This window comes from Lagenorhynchus albirostris, chromosome 4, assembly GCF_949774975.1.
Source record: "Lagenorhynchus albirostris chromosome 4, mLagAlb1.1, whole genome shotgun sequence".
Classification (NCBI taxonomy): domain Eukaryota; kingdom Metazoa; phylum Chordata; class Mammalia; order Artiodactyla; family Delphinidae; genus Lagenorhynchus; species Lagenorhynchus albirostris.
Window position 1 is genome coordinate 82,896,860 of NC_083098.1, and position 17,394 is coordinate 82,914,253.

The 17,394-nt window shown below is 40.3% G+C and overlaps 1 protein-coding gene across 10 annotated transcripts in view; it reads right to left on the reverse strand.

Moving 5' to 3' along the window:
* The window catches only part of LIMCH1 (LIM and calponin homology domains 1), a 342,494-nt gene that overhangs the window by 159,148 nt on the left and 165,952 nt on the right, over positions 1-17,394 (reverse strand). The gene's annotated exons all lie outside the window — the stretch shown is intronic.

Consider the following 17,394-nt stretch of genomic DNA (forward strand, 5'->3'; position numbering starts at 1 on the left):
TCAAACAGAAGGAACTAAATACAGCCGTGTAAAGCATGCCCCAGTCATTTCGTAAGCTCCGTTTCTTTATAGATGGCTGCCGTGGAAGAAATGACTGCTTCCAGAAAACAGAGACCCCAGGAATTAATCCAGCAACACAGATGAAAGCAGAATGAAAGATTACTAATTATCCCATTCTACAATTCACACTGGTGACTTACTGCCTCTGGGCTATAAGGCACCTGAGGTTAAAACTGCTCCTCAAAAACAGATATGACAAAAGTGAGTGAATGGTGTAAGGGGCAGGTCTCAGCTCACTGTTGTTCCCCAAAGTAAAAAAAAAAATAAAATAAAAGAGATTCACCACATTAAAATATCAGAACATTCCACAGACCGGCAAAACCAGATGGAGACCAGCAGTTCACACACATCCTTGTATTTCCAAGAGATGTGAAGTTCCAGGTTCTGAAAAAGACCAAACAGAAGCCCACCTGCCATGGCAGTACCAGGAGCTAAAAAGAGAAGACGACCTCTAAGAAATCCAGGCTTTTTCACTCTACGCTCTCAAAGTTGGGCGTGGGGACTCAGGATCTTATGACTCTTACCTCCCATCTTTATAACTGCTTTGGTTCTCTCATTCTTTTACTCCTTACCTGCGCTCCTTTATGTGTCAGAGGTTGATTATACACGTCACTACTTTGGATGTCCCTCCGGTTTCACGGGTCAACCCAATGCCCACGCTACTTATCTTTCACTACCTTTATATTACTGTAGAGTTGGGCTCTATACGCCACTCCATACACACACGACTCTCCCTCTACTTCCTCACCCCTCGCTCACTGCTGGAAGCTAAGTTTGAAAGTATCATCCTTTTACGTCTACTCAACATAGAGAAAAAGAAACACAGCAGCTGTGTTCACTGAGTCAATAAATTCATAGTGCTTAACAGAGTCTAGACTGTAGCATCCACTAAGGCAAGAACGACGACTGTTAGTTTCAACACTCAATATCCAATGTTTGGTTTGGTACCTGGCACACAGCAGGAGTTCAATAACTGTTTTTTGAGAGATTGGAAGTCATTTTTTCTCTAAATTTCATTTTATTCTTTTATTCTTAAATTATTTTCTCCATTGAACAAAGGAAGATTTGTAAATCACTGGAATCATGGTTTAAGGGAGTGAATGAACCAAAAAGATAGGTTCAAAATCTCAAAAGTTCCCCAGTTCATTCCAATAACCAGTCCTCCTCCACCACCTCCTCCTGCTTTTTTTCCTCTTCATATCTTGAACTTTATTACAGGAAAAATTCTAGGCTCTTTACCTATATTAACTAATTTACTCTTCAAGAAAACCATATAGGATAGTTACTATATTATTCCCACTTTACAGACTAGGAAACAAAGGCCTCAAATGACTGAGTAACCTGCCAAAGAGCACACAGCTAAGAAGTTGCAAATCCAGAATTTAGGCTGTCTGACTCCAGAATGCCAGCTCCTAATGACCCCCCTGCACTGCCTCCTGAAGGACAGCTGTTAAGAAGGCTAACTGATGCCATGCATTCAGTAAAATATTTATTGAGTGCCTACTACGTGCCAGATGCCAAAAATACCCGCCACAGCCATGAATACTGTCTGTATAGAGTCAACATTCCTTCTGCTTTCCTAGTCGCCCTTTGCCGTATCTCCCAAACAGTAAGCATGCAGAATCTGTTGGACAAGGAAATTTAGTGAGAATTGGTTCTTTTTCTTTATCTCAGTCTTTTAAACTTTCTTACTGAAAACAATCACTAATCCTCTCAGCATTACATGGGACTCTAGCAAGAGCCAGTGGGAATATGCAGCAGCCTGGAACGGCATAGGTAGAGACCTAAACGGAAACAGGGAAATGAATAAAATAGGGTTTCTGCTCTATTATTAGACCAAATGTATTGGCAACCTTTTCACGCCTTGCTTAACAGTCAAAAGTCAAGCCACACGGAGGGTACTGGATTCTTGCCCCTTCTTCCCACACTTGGAAAGTTCTTCCAGGCAAGAAGAATTATGGTCACCCAATCACCCTCTACACACCTGACACAAAAGGCAGGAGAGTGGAAGTGGCACGTACCCCTGGCAGAATTCCTGAGTGAAAGTGTGCAGCCTCTGTGTGATCTGACCTTCACTTTGCTCTGCACCCACCCATGCCATGCAGAACAATCCCCTTCTCCCCGAGGCTGCTGAATCAGCCCTGCTGGGAACAGCCCAAAGAGAAGCTCAGACTCCTGAGACATTTGGTCTATTCAGCACCATAAAGGAAATAGCAGTCGTTCAGTGAGGGAATAAAAATGAGGAGCTGGCTGAATAAAGGTGATAAAAATAGACTTTCCAACTCCATGAAGATGAATCATTTTGCCATGGGGATTTGCCAGGCTCTGTTTCAGCTTCATTTTCAACCCAGCCTCATAAATTTGACTTAGGAAAATTTCCTTCCTCTAGATAACCAGCGTTAGCATTAGGACAGTTCTAATGGGACTTTATTAGAGAATTGTCCAGAAATAACTTCCACTCCTTCCCTAGCCTGCAGTAAATATTGGCTTTGAAGGACAAGAGTGGGCTAGGCTGGGATGTGCAGCCCATGACCCCAGACTCACTGCCCCCCTCCATCCCCCCTCAATTTTCTCCTCAGTTCTTTCCCTCCTCATTTTAAGAAATGGAGATTTTCAGAAAGTAACAGGGGTGGTGGAAAGGAGCAGAATGTGAGGGGGGCTCAGGTAGAACAGCACCTCAAGGTATGCAGTCGCATTTTCCCCAGGACACCACGTGCTGCTGAGGAATACATCTTTAAATGTAGCAGAGTTGCTTCTAATTCACAAAATTATCAAAAATCCTCTTTATTTTGACTAATGTGCCTATGTGCCTTCCGTGACATACCCCAAAAGAAAAAACCATGGCTTTCCTTAGAGAATAAAAAAGGCTTAATTAAAAGCAACAGGTGGTTAAAAATATCAAGGAACAAGGTAAACTCCATAGAAAAGTAATTTTGGTGTATTTTAGCCATACCATAGTGTATAAAAAGGACCTTTAAAAATAAAAACAAGTGATGAAATCTAAATAGCTTCCTTCCTTCACTCATGGACACCCATCATTGTGCATTTTTTTCATAATGGATTTTACTTACCCCTACACGGCCTCATATTCCACATAAAACTCCAGCATACCCACACTTGGGAGGTGGGTGGGGCATCTCTCCTGGGTGCTCCAACAGTCAGCCTGTACACAGCAGCCGAAGCGCCCTTACATCCTCTTTTCCAAAACTGTCCTCAGCACAGCAAACCCAGCTCTGCCCCAAGCAGGCTGCAGCAGCTGAAATGCTGATGCAGTGAAAGAGAACTAACTGGAAGAGAGCGTGATTGCCACACCTATTGGGGAGGGAGGCGGGGAGTTCTGCTCCCACTGAGGAAGGGGGACAGAATCCCCAAGACATAGAGAGGCCCAGTGTGATTCTGCAGGAGAGCTCTGTGACAGCTGCTGCTGCATAGTTGGCACCCAATACCATCAGTAAACCTGCATTTGGAACAGGACCCAGCAGGACCTGAGGGAGGAGAGTTAAAGTCCCAGCTCTGGAAGAAAGTAGCCTTGTGACCCCAGGCAAGTCATTGCCCTCTGAGACTCTGCTTCTTCATTGGTAACAATATTCTGTGATAACCTATACGAGAAAAGAATCTGAAAAAGAATGAATATATGTATATGTATAAGTGAATCACTTTGCTCTACACCTGAAACTAACACAACACTGTACTCCAACTATACTCCAATAAAATTAAAATATAAAAATATAAACATTTAAAAAATTTTAAAAAGTCTCTAAATAGCCTCTAGTTCTGAAATTTTAAGGCCATCAGAATAATCATGAATATAATAAATAATAAGCACAGCTACAATTTCTTGAAAACAGATGATGTACCATCCACCATATTAGGCATTTTACACATATTATCTCATTTAATCCCACGATACTGAGATAAGATTTATCAACCCCATTTTATAGATGAGGAAACTGATGAACTCACTCCATGATTCCCCATGAAAATAAAGGATCATCATACCCATTCAGGGTTTTGAATTTAAATGGAAGCATTTAATTTTTGTGCCTGAAATTGAGATGACACCTGAGGATGGAATTTCTCCACTGTTGGGTGATTAATGTGTTTACAATCCTCTGCTGGGATAATTCTGAGGTACTAGTATTTATGGTTACAGCCATTCATGCTACTGCAAAACCCATTTCCCACCTGTTGTCTTTTATTAAACCTCCCTAAAGGACATGAAATATTTCTTTGGGCAGATTCTAAAAACAGGGATCATGAAATATGTGAGCAGAAACCTCGTGTGTGGATTTACTGTTTGGAATTTTCAAATGCTATAAAACACAGTGTTTATAGCCAATTCATCATTTATAAGAGTTTATTAGACTGATATGCCCACTGACTCACTGGTATCCTGCCATTTATGGATACCAATACTTCAACTGGGGGGCTGACATTTAATATTTATTAATAACGTCTGTGTTTCCTTGCCTATTTTATAGTATCTTTGCATTACGTTCTATTTTATGTTTATCGCCAATCATTCTAGCTTTCACGTAAACTTTTTATTTTAAAATAGTTTTTAGATTTACAGAACATTGCAAAGATAGTCCAGAGAGTTCCAGTATAACTTGTATGCTGTATTTTATATTACTAACCAGTGGTTAGTACCATTTATCACAACTAATGAACAAACACTGGTACACTACCACTAACTAAACTTCAGGTTTTATTTGGGTTTCATCAGTTTTCCACTAATGTACTTTTTCTGTTCCAAGATCTGTCCAGGATACCATATTGCAGTCATTTCTCTTAAGCTTCTTCTGGACTTTCCTCATTTCTCAGACTTTCCTTGACAGTTTTCAGAAGTACTGGTCAGGTATCCTGTATCCCCATTTGGGTTGGTCTGATATTTTTCTCATGGTTAGACTGGGGTTATGGGTTTTGGGGAGGAAGACCACTGAGATGGATACCATTCCCATATCACCTTATCAGTCATGCTTTTATTACCTATAGGGAAGATATTTATGTCAAAACTTTAAACTGAATAAAGTTACTTTTAGAAAAGATAAATTAAATACCAAGCTATTTACTCAGAAATACAGTAATTTATCTTGTGGAGAAAATGACAGAGAGGGAAACTAATCTTTGCGTCCATTATGAGATAAGGGTAGACCTAAGGTTCTAGCAGGAAGCCAGCTAATTACAAAAGCGGTGTCTAGCAAGTTCTTTTGAAGTGCTTGCCAAGGCAAACTTTCTACAAAACAATCTCGGATGATGGTACATTTTAAGAGAAGTTGTTTCAACCAAGCGTGATCTCACTCTTTCATACAATACTTTTAGATATTTGGTGAAGTCTTTTTCCTGTTGTCAAACCACAGAATCCCTATGAACCTGGGTTTGGAGTGCTAAAAATTAGTTGCACAGAAATTCCTTCTTTAGGTAAGCTATGACTATGAAAAAGAGAAGACTTAGGCTGAAATATGTATTTCCCGCTATTATATATTTTTTCCTCACAGTTCCTAATTGGAGGTCTGTTCCTCAGGGGGAAAAAAGTAAGGAACTGATGTAATGTCACAAACTTCTGCTAAATGCTGTTCAATGAAAGATAAGGGAGAACAAGTAGTTTCTTTCTTTAAAGAATGGTGTTTTTTTTTTTCAGGGACAGGAAGGGGTGAAAAACAGAAAGAAAAATGTTTTACGGCACTGCTATGTATAACCTTCCACCTCTGCAGAAGCATGAAATAATTAAGGAAACAAGCTTGAAAAATCGTTTGTGGTGGTTAAGGAGGATACTAGACTTCAGTTAGCACGTCTAGGCATTCACAACACATGCGAATAAGAATTCAGTCCTGGGCTTCCCCGGTGGCACAGTGGTTGGGGGTCTGCCTGCCGATGCAGGGGGCGCAGGTTCGTGCCCCGGTCCGGGAGGATCCCACGTGCCACGGGACGGCTGGGCCCGTGAACCGTGGCCGCTGAGTCTGCGCGTCTGGAGCCTGTGCTCCGCGGCGGGAGAGGCCACAGCAGTGAGAGGCCCGCGTACCGAAAAAAAAAAAAAAAGAATTTCAGTCCTTGGCTGGCTTGTGTCACTCCCTAAATTTATATATTGAAGTCAAAACCCCCAGTAACTCAGAACTGTGACTGTATTTGGAGGTAGGGGCTTTAAAGAAGTGACTATGTTAAATGGGCTCATTTAGAGCAAGCCCTAATCTAATATGTTTGGTGTCCTTATAAGAAGAGGAGATTAGGATACAAACACACATGCAGAGGGAAGACCATGTGAAGACCCAGGGAGAAGGTGGCCTTCTGCAAGCCAAGGAGAGAGACCTCATAAGACAACAACCCTGCCTACTCCTTGATTTCAGACTTCTAGACTCCAGAATTGTAAGAAAATAAATTTCTGTCCTTTAAGGCACCCAATCTGTGATACTTTGTTATGACAGCAAATTAACATGCTTACCTAGCACTAAGAATGAAGAATCAAGGGGTATAAGAGAGGCTAGAGAGTATGAGATTGGTTGGATATTATATCTTAATAAATTGTCAATAATATGAAGATCTTTCTAAGTCACTCTCTCTCATGATTTTCATACCTTAGTGTAATTGCTAATGACTCCTCCTGTGTTCCCAAATTCCTTTCATCACCCTTCTCCCCCCAACCCCAGGCTCTGCCAGTGAAAGTCAAACACTCCAAAGATCAGACTTATAATTTGAGGGGAAAAAAGCTTCCAAGTTTGCGTTTACAGAAAAACAAATAATTTGTCTTCATATACACTTAAGCATAAGGATTTAACTTTAAAATCAGCCATTCATTAACCTAGTCCAATTTTTTATAACTTTTTCCATGAGTTCTAAACCAACATTTTCCAACTGTCTGCCAGACATCTGCACATGAATATCTCTTAAAGGTAGCCAACTCAGTACGTCCAAAAGAGACTTCATCTTTTCTCTTGGAACCCGTTTCTCCTCCCTTGCTCCCGTGATTCCTATTAATGGCATCACTATTCGCCAAGTTGCTCAAATCCAAAATGGAGATGTCATCTTCCTAAGATTATTTATCATATTTCATCAATTCCAAGTTGTACATTTTTAACCTCTAAAATAATGATGCATCTTTCTATTACTGGTATATTAACATTGTGTCATAATTTAATTGATGGCTTTTAAAAAATTAGTTATATTTTTAAAAAATGGTGCGTCTTATAATCTATGAAAAACATAGAACCATAAATCCTGTGTCCCCATCTCCACTCTCACTGCTTCTACTAAGGTTAAGTAGTAGACATTATCTCTCATTCAGATTACTTGTCTCCTAATTGACTTTTGTTGCTGGTCTTTTCCCATAATCTACTTTCCACGTGGCCACCAGAGTTATCTGGAACACGAGATTCCTTTGTTTGCAGTGGCTCTTACTGCATGTAAAATGAGTCCAAACACCTCTAGACGGCATTTCTGGTCTCTACCTACTATTCTTGGTCCACTTTCCACTGTATTGATTTCTTTCAGGGATTCTGGGCTCCAGCTTCAGCCACATACAAATAATAGCCACTCCCAGACAAGACCCAGGTTCCTGTGGCTCAAAGCCTTTCTTATTCCATCCTCTGAGGCTAGACCGTCCTCCCCCAACCCCAATGGTCTTCACTGATTGTAAATGCATGTTCAGATCTCATGCCTTCCAAAGTTCTTCCTCTCAAATAGAAACTTCTTCCTTGTTCTTCCTTGCATATTTCATTAACATTTCACAGTCCTCCTTTATTAGACCTTATTTGTACATTTTCCTCCTAGAAGGGGATCCCTTGAAAGCAGGAATTATGTCTTGAGTCATAGTGGGTTTTCACTTGGAAGGCAACAGAGAACATACCATCTCTTTTTAGTGTATACGTGCAGAAGAAAACTGGGAAACAGACCTTAGATGTCATGCAAGGGTCCAAGGAAAATTGTATTATAGCTAAGGTACCGTAACTGTAAAGGACACATTTTCAGGAGAACAAGAAATTCATGTCCTGCTTTCTCAGCAGATTAAGACAATCATTTCATTCACTGTGGAAGCACCTTTTAAATAGCTTCCAGTGATCCCTTCCTCCTGTACACAGGTCCTTGTGTAATCTCCTCCCCCTGAGTGTGGGCTATAGACCTAGTGACTTGCTTTTGATTAACAGAATATGGCAGAGGTGAGGAAACATCACTTCTGAAATTAGGTTATAAATGATTGTGATGTCCATCTTGTTTGTTCTCTCTCCCTCCCTCTCTCTCCTGGTTCTTCTTGCTTGCTCACTCTCATGAAGCAAGCTGCCACACTGTGAGGTGTTCTACGTAAATAGGCCCATGTGGCAAAGAACTGAGGATGGCTTTGGCCGGCATCCTGCAACAAACCAAATCTTGTTGACATACACTTGAGTGAGCTTAGAACCAGATCCTTCCCTAGTCAAGTCTTAAAACGACACCAGCCAACACCTGATGGCCGCCTTGTGAGACATCCTGAAACTCTAACCAAACTAAGCCAAGCCCAGATTCTTGACCCACAGGTACTCTGGGATAGTAAGTGGTTTAGGCCACTAAGTATGGGGGTAATTTGTTACACAGCAGTGGATAACTAATACACTCACCAAATAAGAAAATCAGAAAACAGATAATAAACATAGGATGAGTAGAAAGGACAAAAACACTCTCACTGAGTCTTGCCAAGTACTCAAAAAGATGGACAAGGGGACTAACTTATTGGTCTGATCCAAGCACTCAGTAGATAATGAAAAGCCAGCCTGTTCCAGTGGCCATCAACATTCCCCTTTACCCTGGTCCAGCTCACTGTGGAGAATGGCTCTCACCAACTGACATACTTTTATTTTTGTATTCACTATGTGCCAAGTATTTGGTTTAGGTCATAAATTAACTGTAGTCCTGTTTCTTAAGAGTAATAATATGTAGTGGGAGATACACCTAGAACATTCCTTTAGCTCAGGAAAGGCCTTAAACGTCTTTCTGAGCTGTTATATGCAGTGGGCAGCTATGTAAAGTTATCTGATAAGGGCCTGAGATAACCTGTACTTTTAGAAGGTACCTGTGGAAGCTGTTACACCTGGCAGCATACAAACCATACTCACTTGGGAGGCACTGAACAAAGTCACCGCTACCACCCCCCTGGCAGGTTTATAGTCCACCATTCAACTAAAAGCAGGATCAAATGTACCAAAGACCATATGGGCTTTGCTGTTGTTTTTCCCTCCAGTTTGTGCTCTTTTATGTCTAAACCTACTCAAAGGCTAATCACCATCCCAGCTTGGGCTCGGTTTTAGCACCAAACTCGAGAGTAGCAAATTGAGTATTCCTTCTGTGTGTGGTGTGGAAACACAACTGAGGTTTCTCTCCCCGTGCCAGGGATGAGGATAAAGGAACGTGTGTCATTAAATTTAATTTTGGCTGAGATTCTTCACAAGGTCTATTCATTTCCCTCAGTGAAATGTACCTCCTTTGCACAGAACATCGCTCAAACACCATTTTCCACTTGGCCCCCAAAGAAGAGCAAGACCACTTCCAGAAGCCCCCTCCCCACCTGCCTATGAAGGAGAATTGTGTCTGCCTCTTCCTGAGCCTTTGTTGTCCAGAATCAGAATCATGATTCTGGGGGGGAACTGAAAGGAGCTAAATCTAGCTGGATTGATTTGCACCTGAAAAGGCTGGGGGTTAGTAGCAGAAGAGAAAGGGGTAAGAAGCAAGAGAGACAAAAGCTAGTATAGTGTGCGTCTGAATGATTATAGGTAGTTGGGACAGAAAGAGTTTTGCAGGGGAGCTGGCAAGTATAAGGGGTGTGTGTGTGTGTGTCAAGACAGAAAGACAGAGAGGAGAGAGAGAGGAGGGCATTTCAGGAAGTTTTACTGCATGTTACAAATGGAATAAGTCTATGACATTTTTTGGAAAGACTTCAGTAAAGACATCTAATGTTCCCCTATTAGTATCCATTGTTGAACTGGTGCTTCATTGACTGGGATGCTTGAGATGTGGCCACATGGAGATTGCTTTTATATGGGTGACAGTAGAAATGTTAAAATAGGCCACTGCCTCAATTTGGTGAAATTAATAGATCTTAAATGAGAAGGATGAGAGGTTGTCTTCTCAAAACATACGAGATCGCCTTAGAGGTTGATGCCTCCGAACAAATGTTCGGGAGTGCTGAGGTTCAAAGATCTTATTATAAGACCTGATGGAGATAGTGTAACACAGTATAAAAGGCACGGAGCCTGGAGTTGGGCAAATCCGGGTGCAAATCTCCATACTGCCTCTTATTTATTGTAAAGCTGGTAACTTACTTCTTTGCACACTTGTTTCCTGAGATTAGTAAAAATACAGAAATAACTACATCGTAGGGCAATTGTAAAGATTAAGAAGGATAATCAAGCACTGCACCTGATACCTAGGGAGGTGTTAATATACGACGGTTGTCATTATGGTGCCTTACACCTCTGGCCTCCCTCTTTGCCTGCTCTGCCTCCCTCCTGGCCTAAAGCAACCAAGAAGAGAAACGGAGGCAGAGAACAGAAGCCTGGCCAGCTTTTTCTGGGGGAACCTATATGATAAACTGTTGAAGGGAAGGTAAATGCTCTAGAATGTCTACATGAAGTTGTAAAATATAAACCTAAAATATAAGACATTGATAAGGATGAGCTGAGACAGACAAGAGCTAATCTCCAGTTAGGATCTGCAGGAAACCACTTCTTGGCAGGTAAACACCCAAAACACCTGGGACTCAAATTTACTGCGTTGTCATCTTCCTAAAATTATGAAGTTTGTGTAAAGGCTTTTCACTCATACTACTCAGTTTTCAACAGCTTCATATGTCTAGCTTTGTCCAAAACAATATTTTTAAGGTTCACATAATGTGGCAATCTCCACTGCCTTTTCATCCTTTCTCATTCTCTGACCTCCCTCAAACAATGAAACATCAACTGTTCTGGTATCAGTTTCATAAAATAAAACAGATACCTTTTGAAAGCTTCCTAAAGTCCACAGAGTTTATGGGAACTTACATTTTTATCCATTTCAGAAAGCTCAGCTCTGAGCATATTTGAAATCTTATCTTTTGGTTAAGGAAAAATACATCTTTTTTTTCTAAAGAATAAGTTTTTGAGTGGGTTAGAGTAACTAAAACGGTAGGATAATTCTACCAGGTACATTGCTGCTATAGCCTACTGAACTTCAGTTAGTGCAAACTTCCAGCATGCATCAGGTGAAGTGAGCCCTTTCACAGAGCTTGGAAAGATATTTTGAAGGCTTTGGCCAAAAGGCAGAAAAGAAAGAGATGAACTGAAAAAGTGAGTCTTTGCTTTCCCCTCTTTCTCACAAGAGGTAAAATAATTGTCATTTACACGTGTTCCATTTTCAACTGGGAACACCTGTGAGTGATACAACCAAGGAGAAGGGTGGCCTGTGCTTTGGATTCATCTCAGCTTTTACTGTTTGTGTGATCTTCCCCTCTATGGACCCACATGTCCTCATCTGTAAAACAAGTATATCTAAGATGTCCTTCCTGCTGTAAAATTCTTTTTTTCTCAGATTGCTTTCCTCCTCATGGATTCATATGCAATATCAACCAAATATTTCATGACAGCCCTAGGAAGGTTCAGCACCCAAGGACAGAATCCCCAAATATCTATTTCCAATTATACTTCACACGTGAGTGCACACACACACACACACACACACACACACACACACACACACACAGTGGCTGTTACAATTAAAATCCAGGTGAGAAAAGACTTAATCCCCAAATTCCTACTGTAAGCAAGGATTTCATACATTTGTGTCTCTTGCACAGAGTCTGATGTTTCTGGGATGAAATGGAATTTAGCAAGATCTCTAATGACCATTAAATTGAGTTTCAGGATATGGCTTGATTATGCAATACTGTCAAACTGGCCAAATAAAGGGCAGCATTTTTAAAAGTCGTTGGTATGCCAAGACCTAAATTTGAGGTCTTTCTCTCTGGCAAAATCTAACAGTATCACTAACACCTAAAAAAGAATGCAAGCATCTGCAGGCAGTCACCACACGGCTGCATATGTCAGCAATCGTTACAGAAGAAACACAGACCTGGATCCAGGGTCTTTGCATTCTTGCCAGGAAATGATTTTCAACTACTTTGTTTTAACACCTTCACCCCTGAATTCTTTGTAACCACAGCTCAACTCAGGGGCTAAAATACACCTATTCAGGCCTTTGTAAATCTACACGTGTTTATAATTTGGGATTGCTATGTGAAAACACACTTTTCTATTTATCTTCAAGTCAAGCAGCTGGGCCATCTTCTCAACACCAGGCCATTAAGACACACAGGCATGGGTTCCAGGCATGGAAAACCCTCTGGCCATACTTCTTAGATCTCCATGGCCTCTGCTACTGAGGGCTGCTTGATCAATAGAGGGTCAGTGACCCGTCAACCCCCTGACAAAGTACAAATCAACCTAGAAGTCTATAGATGCACTTGAGGAATGCTGTTGTTCTTTCCTGAGTGTCACAAATATGGATGGAAGAACTGTCATGTGAAGAATATACTCACACAAAAGGCTGCATCTCTACACATCTTCAAATCTACTGCTTAACATTAAAAGGATTATACACCATGATCAAGTGGGGTTTATCCCAGGAATGCAAGGATTCTTCAATATACGCAAATCAATCAATGTGATAAACCATATTAATAAATTGAAGGAGAAAAACCATATGATCATCTTAATAGATGCAGAAAAAGCTTTCGACAAAATTCAACACCCATTTATGATAAAAACCTTCTAGAAAGTAGGCATAGAGGGAACTTACCTCAACATAATAAAGGCCATATATGACAAACCCACAGCCAACATCGTCCTCAATGGTGAAAAACTGAAACCATTTCCTCTAAGATCAGGAACAAGACAAGGTTGTCCACTCTCACCATTACTATTAACATAATTTTGGAAGTTTTAGCCACAGCAATCAGAGAAGAAAAAGAAATAAAAGGAATACAGATTGGAAAAGAAGAAGTAAAACTGTCACTGTTTGCAGATGGCATGATACTATACATAGAGAATCCTAAAGATGCTACCAGAAAACTACTAGAGCTAATCAATGAATTTGGTAAAGTAGCAGGATGCAAAATTAATGTACAGAAATCTCTTGCATTCCTATACACTAATGATGAAAAATCTGAAAGAGAAATTAAGGAAACACTCCCATTTATCACTGCAGCAAAAAGAATAAAATACCTAGGAATAAACCTACCTAAGGAGACAAAAGACCTGTATGCAGAAAACTATAAGACACTGATGAAAGAAATTAAAGATGTTACAAACAGATGGAGAGATATACCATGCTCTTGGATTGGAAGAATCCACATTGTGAAAATGACTATCCTACCCAAAGCAATCTACAGATTCAATGCAATCCATATCAAACTACCAATGGCATTTTTCATAGAACTAGAACAGAAAATTTCACAATTGGTATGGAAACACAAATGACCCCGAACAGCCAAAGCAATCTTGAGAAAGAAAAATGGAGTTGGAGGAATCAGGCTCCCTGACTTCAGACTATACTACAAAGCTACAGTAATCAAGACAGTACGGTACTGGCACAAAAACAGAGATATAGATCAATGGAACAGTATAGAAATCCCAGAGATAAACCCACACACATAATGTCACCTAATTTATGACAAAGGCAGCAAAAATATACAGTGGAGAAAAGACAGCCTCTTCAATAAATGGTGCTGGGAAAACTGGAAAGCTACATGTAAAAGAATGAAATTAGAACCCTCCCTAACACCATACACAAAAATAAACTCAAAATGGATTAAAGACCTAAATGTGAGGCCAGACACTATAAAACACTTAGAGGAAAACAGGCAGAGCATTCTACGACATAAATCACAGCAAGATCCTTTTTGACCCACCTCCTAGAGGAATGGAAATAAAAACAAAAATAAACAAGTGGAACCTAATGAAACTTAAAAGCTTTTGCACAGCAAAGGAAAACATAAAAAAGACGAAAAGACAACACTCAGAATGGGAGAAAATATTTGCAAATGAAGCAACTGACAAAGGATTAATCTCCAAAATTTACAAGCAGCTCATGCGCTCAATATCAAAAAAACAAAAAACCCCATCCAAAAATGGGCAGAAGACCTAAATAGACATTTCTTCAAAGAAGATATACAGATTGCCAACAAACACATGAAAGGATGCTCAGCATCACTAATCATTAGAGAAATGCAAATCAAAACTACACTGAGGTATCACCTTACACCAGTCAGAATGGACATCATCAAAAAATCTACAAACATTAAATGCTGTGGATTAAATGGTGTGGAAAAAAGGGAACCCTCTTGCACTGTTGGTGGGAATGTAAATTGATACAGCCACTATGGAGAACAGTATGGAGGTTCCTTAAAAAACTTAAAATAGAACTACCATATGACCCAGCAATCCCACTACTGGGCATATACCCTGAGAAAACGATAATTCAGAAAGAGTCATGTACCACAAGGTTCATTGCAGCACTATGTACATTAGCCAGGACATGGAAGCAACCTAAGTGTCCATCGACAGATGAATGGATAAAGAAGATGTGGCACATATGTACAATGGAATATTACTCAGCCATAAAAAGAAACGAAATTGAGTTATTTGTAGCTTACGTACATCTAACATCAAGAATATTCCCCTATTACCACAACTATCTTAGACAAAATAGTTATCATGTAAAAGAAATTCAACACAGAGAAAACACTATTATCTAATATTCAATCCACACTCAAATTTCCCCAACCATCCCAATAATGTCTATTATAGTTACTCTTTCTCAATCAAGGATCACACATGGCATTTGGCTATCATATCTCCTTAGCCACCTTTCATCTGCAACAGTTGTAGGGGATGCGGATGTGTCTTTAATGACACTGACAGAATTAGGGAATGCAAGCCAGATGTTTTATGGGAATGTCCATCAATTTGGACTTGTCTGATTGTTTCCTCAGAGTTGGATTAGTCTAATTATTTTGGCAGACACTCCATCAAGGTGATGCTGTGACTTCCTAGTACATCACTAGGACACCTGATATCACTGCACCCATTATAGGCATTGGTAAGTGTGAGCATGGACTACTTGTGTGATCTCAAAGCTACAGTGTTTGAATGTGAATACTAAATCATTTACACACCTTGAATTTCCAACTGTTAACAACAGTTATTCAAAAAACAGTTATTCAAAAAACAGTTATTCAAAAAAAATCTTACTCCCCAAATCATATTTCAGTGCAGCTGTCTTTTATGTCTCTAATATAGTAACTCATTTTCGCATAAACCAGGAGATGCTAACTGCATTCTATAATAAAAGATCACATGGACCACAAACACTAAAGGCTTCACAAAGGAGGTGATTTTGCATTGGGTCTTGATACATAAATAGGATTTAGTCAGGAAGAGCAGAGAGAGAGAGTACCATATTCATAAGAAGTGTCATGAGAAAAGGCTTCATACATGACAGTGAATAACATCTGAGGACCTACGAATTGACTGTAATAATCCAGGCAAGAGATGAGGAAGACCGGCTCTACGCCTTACCTAGTGGCCAAGGAAATGCAGACAAGTAGACAGAATGAAGAAAGTTGCCATATTCTCTGACAGCTCAACTAGGACAAGTGCATGTTTATGATGCCTTTACTGACATTGGTGGGTGGGAGTGGTCATTTAAGTCTAATTTTAATATGTTCAGTTAGAGGTGCTGGTACGACATCCAGATGGGGCTGTCCAATACACAGAACAAGAGGCCTGGAGTTCAGGAGAAAAAACTTGGTGAGAAGTGATGACTTGGGTCAATCCTGTAAAGAGTTGAGGTCATGAAAACAAACAAGAACGTGAGCGTAGAAAGGAAGCAGAAAATAGATTTGAAGAGCAAACTCTGGAAGAACATTAACAGGATGGGGGAAGGGCACAGAAGGGTGGCAGTTCTGTTTCTTGTTGGGACCCCAACTAGTGCACTGGATTTTGGAAATGTTGATCTGAAGGTAATTGGAGGAGAGGAAAAAAGAATTTGACCAGACCTGTAGATTCAGGAATCATGAGTGATTAACTATACATAGGTAAGTATTTTTTTGGTCTAAAGATAACTCCGTTGTGTGTTTTTTTTCAACATCACCAAGAAATTAACTCAATTCTGATACTATTTACCTGGAGACAGTGTCAGATGGCCCAGGTCAAGGGCTCAGTCCCATTAAGACTGCCCCCACTTGAGATGTCAGTCTCAAGTCCAGATTGGTAGCTGTGCTTCTGACCAACTAGCTATAAATCAGAGGTTCCCAAGATCCCCTCCTTGGATTTGATTAATTTGCTAGAGTGGTTCACAGAACACAGAGAAACATTTGCTTATGCTTATCAGTTTTTTATAAAGAATATTATAAAGGATCCAGATGAACAGCCAGATGAAGAGGTATATAGGGCAGGGTATGTGGGAAGGGGCACAGAGCTTCCATGCTCTCTGGGTGCGCCACTCCCCTGGAATCTCCATGGGTTCACCAACCTGAAAACTCTCCAAACCATGTCCTTTTGGTTTTTTTATGGAGGCTTCATTACATAGGCATGATTGATGAAATCACTGACCATGGGCAATTGATTCAACTTCCAGCCCCTCTCCCTTCCCCAGGGGTCAGTGGGGTGGCACTGAAAGTTCCAACTCTAATCACGAGGCTGGTACCCCTGGCAACCAGCTCCCATCCTTGGGGCTTTCCAAAAGTTGCCTCATTCAGGTGGGGCTGAAAGGAGCTTGTTATAAAGAACAAGATACTCCTTCACCTTTATAGAACTGGAGCTATTTCAGGAACTGATGACAAAAGACCAAATATTGTAAGAAAAGATGCTCCCATTGTTCTTATCGCTTAGGAAATTCCAAGGGTTTTAGGTGCTCTCTGCCAGAAACAGACAAAGCCCAAATATATATTGCTTATTATAAATCACAATAACAAACGAGTAAAGAAAATATAAGTGATATAGGAGTGGGTAAGTGAGGAACTATTAGTTGGAAAAGAGCAAGAAAAAGGAGGCATCATGGAAAGGACAAAATGGAAAGGAAATTCAAAGGAAAAGAGAAGAAAGAAAAGTCAAGGATATACATGGGAGTAAAGCAACAGAAATCCGCTGGTTTTCTTGAATCACATTGCCTGCCTGTCCCAAAGTAGAGGCAATAGGTAAAGAACAACACTTGATCTGCTGTAAGAATCCAACATAAAGTTAATGCATGTGTCTCAAACACTTAATTTTGCTAAAATTATTTACGATTCACACTTTAAATTAATGTTTCAAAAACCCTTTTCTCGGGCTACCCTGGTGG